The sequence below is a fragment of the Saccopteryx leptura genome, chromosome 2 (genome assembly GCF_036850995.1).
Source record: "Saccopteryx leptura isolate mSacLep1 chromosome 2, mSacLep1_pri_phased_curated, whole genome shotgun sequence".
In the NCBI taxonomy this organism is placed as follows: Eukaryota; Metazoa; Chordata; class Mammalia; order Chiroptera; family Emballonuridae; genus Saccopteryx; species Saccopteryx leptura.
The window spans coordinates 38,561,144-38,573,731 of record NC_089504.1 but is presented as its reverse complement, the minus strand read 5'-3'; the positions used below and the strand labels follow the sequence as shown (position 1 = coordinate 38,573,731).

The 12,588-nt window shown below is 38.0% G+C and overlaps 1 non-coding gene across 1 annotated transcript; it reads right to left on the bottom strand.

Annotated features, from left to right (window-relative positions):
* Window positions 1–10,944: 10,944 nt before the first annotated feature.
* LOC136396266 (U2 spliceosomal RNA) lies at window positions 10,945–11,129 on the bottom strand. The gene has a single exon (XR_010749652.1). It is a non-coding gene; the product is annotated as a U2 spliceosomal RNA (small nuclear RNA).
* Between the last annotated feature and the right edge of the window lie 1,459 nt (window positions 11,130–12,588).

The following is a 12,588-nucleotide window of genomic DNA, read 5'->3' as shown; positions in this document are numbered from 1 at the left end:
CGCCCACTAACTGCGCACCAACCAGGAGACCGGGTAAAATGGCCGCGCCGCTTGTCTTTCTTTGTTTGGGTTTGGCGCGAGTGTTAGCTTGTATTGCCCGGGTTGCCACAGGATCAGATTTTCCTCGGCTTGGATCTCCGTGCCACAGCCTGGTTCGGCTGTTTGTATTCACCCCCTTTGCCCGCCTCAGTTTCTATATTCACAGTTACCAGAGAAAGCCGCCCTGTTTAGGTTAGTGAGGAAGGCGGAGCATTTCTTACTTCCTATTTCCTTCGGGGTTTGGTTATATATTTAGCCAATTTTTCACTCAATCATACCTTTGGGTGTATTGCGAAGCATCTGGAAGCTCCAAGTATAGGTTTTTCTGTTTCTGGTTGAAGATCTTGTTGAGTTTTGGGGGAGATTTATCGGTATCGCTTCCTACCCCGCCATTACTCTGACGTCATCCCTCATTTTATTTTTTGAGAGAGAAAGCAGCAGGAGGGGATAGAGATGAGAAGCATTAACTTGTAGTTGTATCACTTTAGTTGTTCATTGATCGCTTCTCATGTGCCTTGATGGGGGAGGGGGGTGCTCAAGCCAAGCCAGTGAACTATGGGCTTAAGTCAGCAACCTTGGGATCATGTTCATGATCCCATGCTCAAGACAGCAATCTGTGCTCAAGCTGGTGAGCTTGTACTCAAGACCTGTACTTGAGCTGGCAACCTCAGGCTATCAAACCTGGGTCCTCAGCATTCCAGGTCGATGCTCTATCCACTGTGCCAACATTGGTCAGGCAATTTGAGTACTTTCTTAATTGCGATGGAACATTTATGAAGAAATGGGAAAGGATGACAGGAAACAAGGACTAGAGCTGGCATGCATATATGATGGAGTCTTTGGTTGGGAAAAGGACAGAAGTCTTCCTCTGAGGAAGTCATTAAGGGAAGGAACCAGGTAGATCCTGGGAGTGAAAACAGCTGAGTAAGTTCAATCTCATGTAATATACATGAAATACATAAATGCACACACACATATATATTATGAACATTATGTATATATATACATATCATATATTTAAAATCAAGGCTGATAGAAAAGAAAAAGTGGAGAAAGATCCCAGGTGTTGGTGTTGTAGGAAGGAGACATAGCAGTAGGACCAGGTACAGCTGCAAGTGTTAACTTGACAAACCCGGACAGAAAACCCCTGCTGTTTGTGGTTCTTTACCAGAACTCACTTCCCTTGAAGCACATGTAATTAATTCCTCCAAAGCACTTGGGCTGTGGTTTGGCTTCCTTGCTCTAGGTTCTGTTTGGAATAAATCAAATTGGCATCCTTCCCTTACAATTCCTGGTCAGACGTGTCAGTTTCTGTCTCAAATACTCAGGCCTCTGTCTGTATGTATGTTCCCCTCCTTGCCTTCCTTTCAGGGTGGGAAACAAGCCCCTCTGCAAATCCTACTGTGAGCTTCACTGCAGGACTCACCCATTCCATGCAGATGATAAGCAGTGGAGGTGGGATCAAGCAAGAGAGTTACAGCAGCCTCCCAGATGAGTTCTCCAGAAAGATCTAACCAATAACCAGGAGGGAGCAGAGAGGGGGAGATTCTATCATTTGCTTTTGACATTTGGTCACATTAGCTATGTGTGAGGTTTTTTTATTGATTTTAATTTATTGTATTTACATAGATTCTAGTGTTGCCCCAAATGCATCCCCCTCCCTGGTATTCCTCTCAACATCTCCTTTGGCCCCCTCCTCATCCCGCCCTCCCCCCTTCCCTTCAGCTTTATCCCATCCTATCATCCCCTTTCCCTCTGTTCTCTTTTCCTCTGGTCCCTTTGATCTCTCCTCTGTCTCAATTCCATTTCTCAGTTCACATTGTTCATTGGATTTCTATAATGAGTGAGGTCATATGATATTTTCCTTTTTCTGCCTGGCTTATTTCACTTAACTTAATAGTTTCCATGTCCATCCATGTTGTTGCAAAAGGTAAGATTTCCTTCTTTTTCATGGCCCCATAGTATTCCATTGTATATATGTGCCACAGCTTTTTAATCCACTCGTCCACTGACGGAGAACATATTCAACAATACATCTGATAAGGGGTTAATAACCAAAATTTATAAAGAACTTGTAAAACTCAACACCAGGAACATAAACAATCCAATCAAAAAATGGGCAAAAAAATGAATAGACACTTCTCCAAAGAGGACATACAGATGGCCCAAAGGCATATCAAAAAATGCTCATTCACTGTTGGTGGGAATGTAAAGTAGTACAACCATTATGAAAGAAAGTATGGTGGTTCCTCAAAAAACTGAAAATAGAACTACCTTATGACCCAGCAATCCCTCTACTGGGTATATACCCCCAAAACTCAGAAACATTGATACGTAAAGACACATGCAGCCCCATGTTCATTGCAGCATTGTTCACAGTGGCCAGGACATGGAAACAACCAAAAAGCCCGTCAAGAGATGACTGGATAGCCTGACCTGTGGTGGCGCAGTGGAATTAAGCGTTGACCTGGAACACTGAAGTCGCCAGTTCAAAACCCTGGGCTTGCCTGGTCAAGGCACATTTGGGAGTTGATGCTTCCTGCTCCTCCCTCCTTCTCTCTCTCTCTCTCTCTCTCTCTCTCTCTCTCTCTGTTTCTCTGTTTCTCTTCTCTAAAATGAATAAATAAATAAAAATAATTTAAAAAAGAAAAAGAAAAAAAAAAGAGATGACTGGATAAAGAAGATGTGGCACATATACACTATGGAATACTACTCAGCCATAAGAAATGATGACATCGGATCATTTACAGCAAAATGGTGGGATCTTGATAACATTATACGAAGTGAAATAAGTAAATCAGAAAAAACCAGGAACTGCATTATTGCATACGTAGGTGGGATATAAAAGTGAGACTAAGAGACATTGATAAGAGTGTGGTGGTTACGGGGGGTGGGGGGAGAGGGAGAGGGAAAGGGGGAGGGGGAGGGGCACAAAGAAAACTAGATAGAAGGTGACAGAGGACAATCTGACTTTGGGTGATGGGTATGCAACATAATTGAATGACAAGATAACCTGGACATGTTTTCTTTGAATATATGTACCCTGATTTATTGATGTCACCCCATTAAAAAAATAAAATTATAAAAAAAATGCTCAACATCACTAATAATTAGAGCAATGCAAATTAAAAAACCACAATGAGATATCACCTCATACCAGTCAGAATGGCGCTCATCAACAAAACACAGAATAAGTGCTGGCGAGGATGTGGAGAAAAGCGGACCCTCCTGCACTGCTGGTGGGAATGCAGACTGGTGCAGCCACTGTGGAAAACAGTATGGAGATTCCTCAAAAAGTTAAAAATCGAACTGCCTTTTGACCCAGCTATCCCACTTTTAGGAATATACCCCAAGAACACCATAACACTGTTTCAAAAGGAGAAATGTACCCCCATGTTTATGGCAGCATTGTTCACAATAGCGAAGATCTGGAAATAGCTATGTGTTTTTGATAAACACAAAGCACATCCTGAAAGCTGGAGCACTGTGGCACTTCTCTTAAAAGCTCCTTTTCAGATGTGGCCATATATAGAAGTTATATATATATGGCCATATATAGAAGAGGCTTTCTTTTCTCCATTGTGTGTTTTTGACTCCTTTATTTTTGACTCCTTTATTAAAGATGATTTGACCATATATATGTGGTTTAATTTCTGGGCTCTCTATTCTGTTCCATTGGTCTGTGTATCTATTTTTCTGCCAATACCATGCTGTTTTGATTATCATAGCTCTGCAGTATAATTTGAAGTCAAGTATTGTAATGTCCCCAGCTTTATTTTTTTCCTTAGGATTACTTTGGCTATTCAGGTTTATGATTTTTTGTTCCATTTCTTTAAAAAATGACATTGGGCCTGACCTGTGGTGGCGCAGTGGATAAAGCATCAACCTGGAAACGCTGAGGTTGCCGGTTCAAAACCCTGGGCTTGCCTGGTCAAGGCACATATGGGGAGTTGATGCTTCCTGCTTCTCCCCCTTCTCTCTCTCTCCCCTCTCTATAATAAATAAATAAAATCTTTTAAAAAAAGATATCTTCATGATAAAAGAAACCAGCATGTTAAAATCTGTTTAAAGCATACCATATCAAAATGCTTGCTAGTGGCTGGGTACTTTCCTCATTATTTCATTAAAAAAAAAAAGACATTGGAATTTTGATGGGAATTGCATTAAATTTGTATATTGCTTTGGATAATATGGCCATTTTAACTGTATTTATTCTTCCTATCTAAGAATAAGAAATATTTTTCCATTTCATTGTCTCTTTTTTGATTTCCTTTAATAATGCTTTGTAGTTCTCATTATATAGGTCCTTTACATTCTTTGTTATGTTTATTCCTAGGTATTTTTTTTATTTATTTATTTTATTTTATTTTATTTTATTTATTTACAGAGACAGAGAGAGAGTCAGAGAGAGAGGAAGGGATAGATAGGGACAGACAGACAGGAATGGAGAGAGATGAGAAGAATCAATCATTAGTTTTTCGTTGCGACACCTTAGTTGTTCATTGATTGCTTTCTCATATGTGCCTTGACTGTGGGCCTTCAGCAGACTGAGGAACCCCTTGCTCAACCCAGCGACCTTGAGTCCAAGCTGGTGAGCTTTTGTTCAAACCAGATGAGCCTGCGCTCAAGCTGGCAACCTCAGGGTCTCGAACCTGGGTCCTCCTCATCCCAGTCCGACACTCTATCCACTGTACCACCACCTGGTCAGGCCTTATTATTATTTTTTGTTGCAACCATAAAAGGGATTTTTTTTTAGTTCATTTTCTGAAGTTTCATTGTTGGCCTATAAGAAAGCAATAGACTTTTGTATATTAATTTTGTATCCTGCAACCTTACTTTATTGGTTTATTGATTCTAATAGCCTTTCTGTGGAATCTTAGGGGTTTTCTATATACAGGATCATATCATCTGCAAAAACTGAAACCTTTACTTCTTATTTACCAATATGAATGCCTTTTATTTCTTTCTCTTGTCTGATGGCGCTGACTAGAACTTCCAGCACTATGTTGAATAGGAGTGGAGAGGGTGGGCAGACTTATCTTGTTCCTGATTTTACAGGAAAAGTTTTCAGTATTTTGCCATTTAATATGATGTTAGCTGATGGTTTGTCATAAATAGCCTTTATTATGTTGAGATATTTTCCTTCTATACCCATTTTGTTAAGTGTTTTAAACATAAAATGATGTTGTATTTTATCGAATGCCTTTTCTGCATCTATTATTAGGATCATATAGTTTTTGTTCTTTGTTTTGTTGATATGGTGTATTACATTAATAGTTTTACCTATGTTGAACCATCCTTGTGATTCTGGGATCACACTTGATCATGGTGGATTATTTTTATAATGTGTTGTTGTATTCAATTTGCTAGTATTTTGTTTAGGATTTTTGCATCTGTATTCATTAGAGATATTTGTCTGTAGTTTTCTTTTTTTGTGTTGTCCTTACCAGGTTTTGGTATGAGGGTTATGTTGGCTTCATAAAATGTGTTTGAAAGTATTGCTTCTTCTTCAATTTTTTGGAAGACTTTGAGAAGGATAGGAACCAAATCTTCTTTGAATGTTTGATAGAATTTACTAGTATAGCCATGTGGCCCTGGAGTTTTATTTTTGGGGAGGTTTTTGATAGTTGTTTCTATTTCCTCCTGCTTATGGATCTGTTTAGGTTTTCTGCTTCTTCATGATTAAGTCTAGGAAGATTGTATTGTTCTAGGAATTTATCTTTTAGATTGTTAAATTTTGTGGCATATAGTTTTTCATAGTATTCTATAATAATCCTTTATATATCTATATTTGTGGTTAATTTTTCCTCTTTCATTTTGGATTTTGTTTATATGAGTCCTTTCTCTTTTTTCCTTAGTGAGTCTTGCCAAGGGTTTGTCAATTTCATTGATATTTTCAAAGAACCAGCTCCTTGTTTTATTAATTTTTTCTATTTTCTATTTCATTTATTTCTACTCTAATTTTTATTATTTCCTTTCTTTTGCTGGTTTTGGGTTGCCTTTGTTCTTCTTCTTCTAGTTCCTTAAGATGTGATGTTAAGTTGTTTACTTGGGCTCTCTCTTGTTTGTTCATATAAGCCTGTAATGATATGAACTTCCCTCTTATTACTGCTTTTGCTGCATCCCAGAGATTCTGATATGTTGTATTGTCATTTTCATTTGTCTGTATATATCTTTTTTTTTTTTTAATGTGCCTTGACCGCGGGCCTTCAGCAGACCGAGTAACCCCTTGCTGAAGCCAGCGACGTTGGGCTCAAGCTGGTGAGCTTTTGCTCAAACCAGATGAGCCCTCGCTCAAGCTGGCGACCTCGGGGTCTCGAACCTGGGTCTTCCGCATCCCAGTCCAACACTCTATCCACTGCACCACCGCCTGGTCCTGTATATATCTTTTGATCTCTGCTTTTATTTATTCTTTGACCCAGTCATTTTTTAGAAGTATATTATTTAATTTCCACATTTTTGTGGGTTTGTTTACTTATTTTTTGAAGTTGAATTCTAGTTTCAAAGCTTTATGGTCAGAGAATATGGTATAATTTCAATCTTTCTGAATTTGTTGATGTTAGTTTTGTGGCCCAACATATGGTCAATTCTTGAGAATGTTCCATGTACACTGGAGAAAAATGACATTTTAGGATGAAATGTCCTGTAGATGTCTATCATATCCAATTGTTCTAGTGTTTTGTTTAAGGCCAATATTTCTTTATAGATTTTTTGTTTGGATGAACAATCTAGAGCCATTAGTGGTATATTGAGGTCTCCAAGTATGATTGTATTTTTGTCGGTTTCTATTTTTAGACCAGTTAGTAGATGTCTTATATACTTTGGTGCTCCTTGGTTTGGTGCATATATATTAAGAAGTGTTATGTCTTCTTAATTCAATGTCCCCTTTATCATTATAAAATGACCATCTTTGTCTCTGATTACCTTTGTTGTCTTGTAGTCAGCATTGTTAGATATGAGTATGGATACGCATGCTTTTCTTTGAATATTATTTGCTTGAATCATTTTCCAATCTTTCACTTTAAATCTGTTTTTATCCTTGTAGCTTAGATGTGTTTCTTGAAGGCAGCATACAGTTGGATTTTCTTTTTTGATCCATTCTGCTACTCTGTGTCTTTTTATTGGTGAGTTCAATTATTTACGTTTAATGTAATTATTGACACTTGAGGGTTTCCTATTGCCATTTTATATATTGCTTTCTGATAGCTCTGTTTCTTGTTTGGTTCTTCTCTTTTGTTTTCTGACATTTGTTTTTGTTTGGTTGTATTTCATATTTTTTTCCTCTGTTTCTTCTTTTTTTAAGCTATATGTTTCAGTAGTGGTATTTTCAGGGGTGGTTACCATTAGGTAATTAAAAGAATATATATCATATTTGTTGTAGTCCATTATCTCATGAGTACTTCTGCACTCCATCTTCCTTTGCTACAGCTAATCTTTTTCCTCTCCCCTTTTTTGTTTTTGTTGTCACAGATTATCCTTGTTTTCATTGTGATCTTGTTGGAACTTTTACTTGTGATTTTATTTTGTTTTGTTCTTTGTATCTTGTCTGATAACCCCCTTTAGTATTTCCTGAAGTGGGGGTTTTCTGGTGATAAATTCCCTCATCTCTATATCTGTGAGTGTTTTTATTTCCCCTTCATATTTGAAGGATAACTTTGATGAATATAATATTCTTGGCTGGAAGTTCCTCTCTTTTAGTACTTTGAACATTGGGGTCCACTCTCAGTGGAAAGAAATTAAAGGAGACCTTAAAATGGAGAGATATATCATGTTTATGACTCAAAAAACCCCAATATTATTATGATGTCACCTCTCCTCTAATTGATTTAGATATTAAAGACAATCCCAATAAAAATTCCAGCAAGATTTTTTAAAGAAATCAACAAGCTCCTTCTAAAAATTCATGTGGAAATACACAGAACCCAGAATCACCAAAACATCTTTGCAAAAAAATAAAATTTGATGATTAATATTATGTCACTTCAAGAATTATTGTAAAGCCACAGCAATCAAGACAGTGTGGTATTGACATAGACAAAGAGATCAATGGAACAGAATAGAGAATCTAGAATAGGCCCACTTATGTACGAGCAGCTGATTTTCAACAAAGGAGTAAAGTCTTTTCAGCAAATGGTACTGAATAATTGATTATCAGTATTCAAGAAAATGAATTTTAATCTCTGCTTCACATCATATAAAAACCTTATTCAAGGCCCTGGCTGGTTGGCTCAGCAGTACATCATTGGCCCAGCGTGTGGAAGTCCCAGGTTTGATTCTTGGTCAGGGCACAAAGGAGAAGCGCCCATCTGCTTCTCCACTCTTCCCTCTCTCCTTCCTCTCTATCTCTCTCTTCCCCTCCTGCAGCCAGGCTCTATTAGAGCAAAGTTGGCCCGTGCACTAAGGACGGCTCCATAGCCTCCGCCTCAGGCACTAGAATGGCTCCAGCCGCAACAGAGCAACGCCTCAGATGGGCAGAGCATCATCCCCTGGTGGGCATGCCAGCTGGAACCTTGTCGGGCACATGCGGGAGTCTGTCTGACTGCCTCCCTGCTTCTAACTTCAGAAGAATACAAAAAATAAAAATAAATAAATAAATAAATAAACAACCTTATTCAAAATGAATCATAGATTGAATATAAAGCCTAAAACTATAAAATTCATAGAAGAAAATCTATAAATATGAGTTATGTAAAGATGTCTTAGATGTAACTCCAATAGTATGACCAATAAATGACAAAATGAATAAGTTGTACTTCATCAAAAATTTTTTCTCAAGATTTTATTTACTGATTTTAGAGAAGGGAGAGAGAGAAAGGGGAGGAGGTGCGGAAACATCAACTCACAGCTGCTTCTCATATGTGCCTGACTGGGAAGTCCGAGGTTGCAAACCAGCAGCCTCAGGTCAATAATTTATCCATTGTGCCACCACATGTCAGGCACTTCAAAATTTTAAAAATTCTGTCTTCATATCATATATCTGGAAAATGACCAATATCCAGAATATATAAAGAACTCTCAAGACTCAACAATAAGAAAGGAACAACCCTCATGAAAAGAGAGCAAAGGATTTGAACACACACTTCATCAGAGAATTGGTGAAGCACAGGAATGTTGGGTCCCAAGGCCTTTGCCATGACAGCAGTGCAAATATTGAGAGCCCTGGGACCAATCAGAGCTTCTCCACTTCTGTCTGTATTATACTTGCTGCATAACAAATTACCACAACACTTAGCCAGTTATAACAGCACATATTTATTATCTTATGGTATTTGTTGGTTAAGAATCCAGACAGAGTTTAGCTGGATCCTTTCTGCTCATGATCTGTCATAAGGCCAAAATCAAGGTGTCAGCCCAGAGTTTGCAGTCTCATCCTAAATTTCAACTGGGGTCTGCTTCCAAGCTCACTCTAGTGGTTGTTGGCAGAATTCAGTCTCTCAGGTTCTTTTGGACTGAGAACTTCAGTTTTGCAATGGCTTTTTGCTACAACACTCTCAGTACCTTGCCATGTGAGCCTCCTCAACATGGCAGTTAATGTCATAAAAATGTGCATACGAAGAAAGCATTAGATGGATTTGGCTGGCAAGATGGAAGTAATAATCTTTTGTAAATTAATTATGGAAAGTGATACCTCTCAATGTTGCCATAATCTATTGGTCACAAGCAAGGTTCTCAAGGGGAAAGGATTATATAGTGCCATGAGTGTCAGCAGACAGGACTCAATTGGAGCCATCTGAGAAGCTGACTACTACACTGGCCTTCAAAAACCAGGTTCTCTGGGTCAGTTTTATTTTTGATTTCGGAAATCAAAGGACATATTTCCTTTTAATTACTTTTAATGTACTATTCCAATCAATTCTTTGCATTAATGATAATTCTATATGAAAGCAGATTTTCTTGCCTATCCAGTGTGGTTTCATACTATCTGAGCCACAACAGATCTATGTGCCTGCCTTTGTGTGTGTTTTTACCTCTTACCATATGTGTTGCCTGTTTGCATCCCAGCTGGCCCTGACTCAGCAGTCAGGCTCTACCTCTGAGGAAGCAGAGTAGATGTGATGTGATGAGCTTCTGATTTTCTATATTCTAGAATTGAGTTTTGAATATTTGGTCCGGTGAGTCTTTCTAGCCCATTTTGAGGAAAAGAGAAGGTACTGATACTATAACCTTAAATTAAACATTTTCTGTTGCCCTATGATTAATGCAGCATTCATTCAACAAAGATACATAGAACACATGCTCTGTGGAAGGCAGCAAGAACCATCTAGATTTGCTTTCCTCTCTCTTAATCTCCGTGAAAAGTTGGAGTTTCTTTTCTACCTTTTGAGTCCTCTTTGGTTGCTTCCATTCATTCTCCCTTTTAGACATTTCTTTTGCTTTGTTTTTTCCTAATGAAGCCCTGTCATTTTTCAGGAGATCACTGTTATTTATCTCTGAGTCTTTTTTAAACAGTTGTCCCTCTCATATAGAGAATCAAGTGAACCCAAAAGCTCATCTTTTTAGTTGTATTTAACATAACAGGATGAGAGACCTCTGGTTGCAGCCAATTAGGAGGTTGTGTATTAGGCCTTCTCAGCCATTGATCTTTGTACAGAGAGATTCCCAAACTGCTTTCTGATTCCCTCTGTCCATTTTCCCCCTGCAGAGCAGCCCTCCACTCCTTGCCCTTATAAATAAGTGAGTTCTCTGCAGATAATATATATATTTTGTACACACATACACACAAAAACGCAAGTCACCACATATATCTTACTACCTTACACACACATCTAGATGGTCTTTTTGCCTCTAATAGTACCAAGGAAAGATTCTGGCTGTCATCTGCCTTCATTTCCTCTAGCTAGTACATATAGCCAGATGCCCCTGTTACACCTTTTTGTCCCTCTGACTCTGTTCCTGTCCTTTGAAATTGGGTTAGCTATTCTGGGTATTTTGCATCTCCACATAAACTTTAGAATCAGTTTATTGATCTTTACAGAATAACTCACTGGGATTTCGATTGGGATTGCTTGAATCTATAGATCAATTTGGGCGCATTAAACTGATAAGAACAGATACTACACTTGATCTTAGCCAAAAGGCCGAGAAGCGATATAATTTGGAAGAACTGATATGTTGAGTTTACCTTTCCTTGAGCATGGAATATCTCTTTATTTATTTTGTGGGTTTTTAAAAAATATTATTCATCAGAGTTTTATAGTTTTATTCATATAGATTTTGTATGTATCCTGTTATATTTAAGCCTAAATATGTCATTTTGGGAGGTGCTAATAATGTAAATGGGGATCTTTTTTTTTTTAAATTTTAAATTTTACTTGTTCATTGCTGGCATATAGGGAAGCAATGGACTTTTGTACATTAACCTTATATTCTGCAACCTTCCTATAATTGCTTACTAGTTCCAGACATCTTGTCACTTCTTTCAGATTTTCTGCATAGACAATCATGTCATCTGTGAACAAAGGCAGTTTGATTTCTTCCTTCCCAGTCTATATAGCTCTTAGCGTCTTAAACATTAGCTAGGACTTCCCAGACATTTGTTTTGACTTGTTACTAAACAATACCTCTTGTTTTTCTGGAAATTAGAACTGATTTTATTAATTTCTCAAGCAAATATGTTGGATATTTGAGAACATTTACTTTGTTAATTTCTCAAGCAAAAATGTTGGGTATTTGAGAACATTTACTTTTAATCAACATATCTTTTTTATGTAGATTTGATCCTCCTCTCCTCCCTTAATCTCTAAAGGCTTTTGTGATTAAACATTCATTCAACAAAGATACTTAGAACACATGCTCTGTGGAAGGCAGCAAGAACCATCTAGATTTGTTTTCCTCTCTCTTAATCTCAGTGAAAAATTGGAGTTCCTTTTCTACCTTTTGAGTCCTCTTTGGTTGCTTCCATTTATTCTCCCTTTTAGAGGTTACTTTTGCTTTGTTTTTTTCCTAATGAAGCCCTCTCATTTTTCTGGAGATCATTGTTATTTATCTTTGAGTCTTTTTTAAACAGTTGGCCTCATTGGTTAAGCCGAATTCTGTTGTGTCCTCACAGTTTGCACTCAGAATCAAAGCCACATCAAATAAAAATAACTTGGGATCCTGTTGGGATTTTGGTGTTTTCATTTTAAGGTTCTATTTTACATTTTTTTCCCTTAGAGGGGGAAAAACGGTGCTAGAATATGGAGCATTCTCAGGTAAAAGGAACAGAAGTGCTCTTAGCACCTGTGGTCAGGGTTGGAAAGTGTAGGGATTTGTGGGGGAAGGGACAGAAGGAAGTTGTGTTTGTTCATTTATTTGCTTTACTGGTAGATGTCAGCTTCACTTCATTAAACTCTTTTTTTTTTTCATTTAACTCTTTTAAAGATTTTATTTATTCAATTTTCAGAGAGGAGAGAGAGAGAGAGGGAGGAGCAGGAAGCATCAACTCCCATATGTGCCTTGACCAGGTAAGCCCAGGGTATCGAACAGGCAACCTCAGTGTCCCAGGTCGACGCTTTATCCCACTGCGCCACCACAGGTCAGGCCATTAAACTCTTTTAAAGACAGACTTTC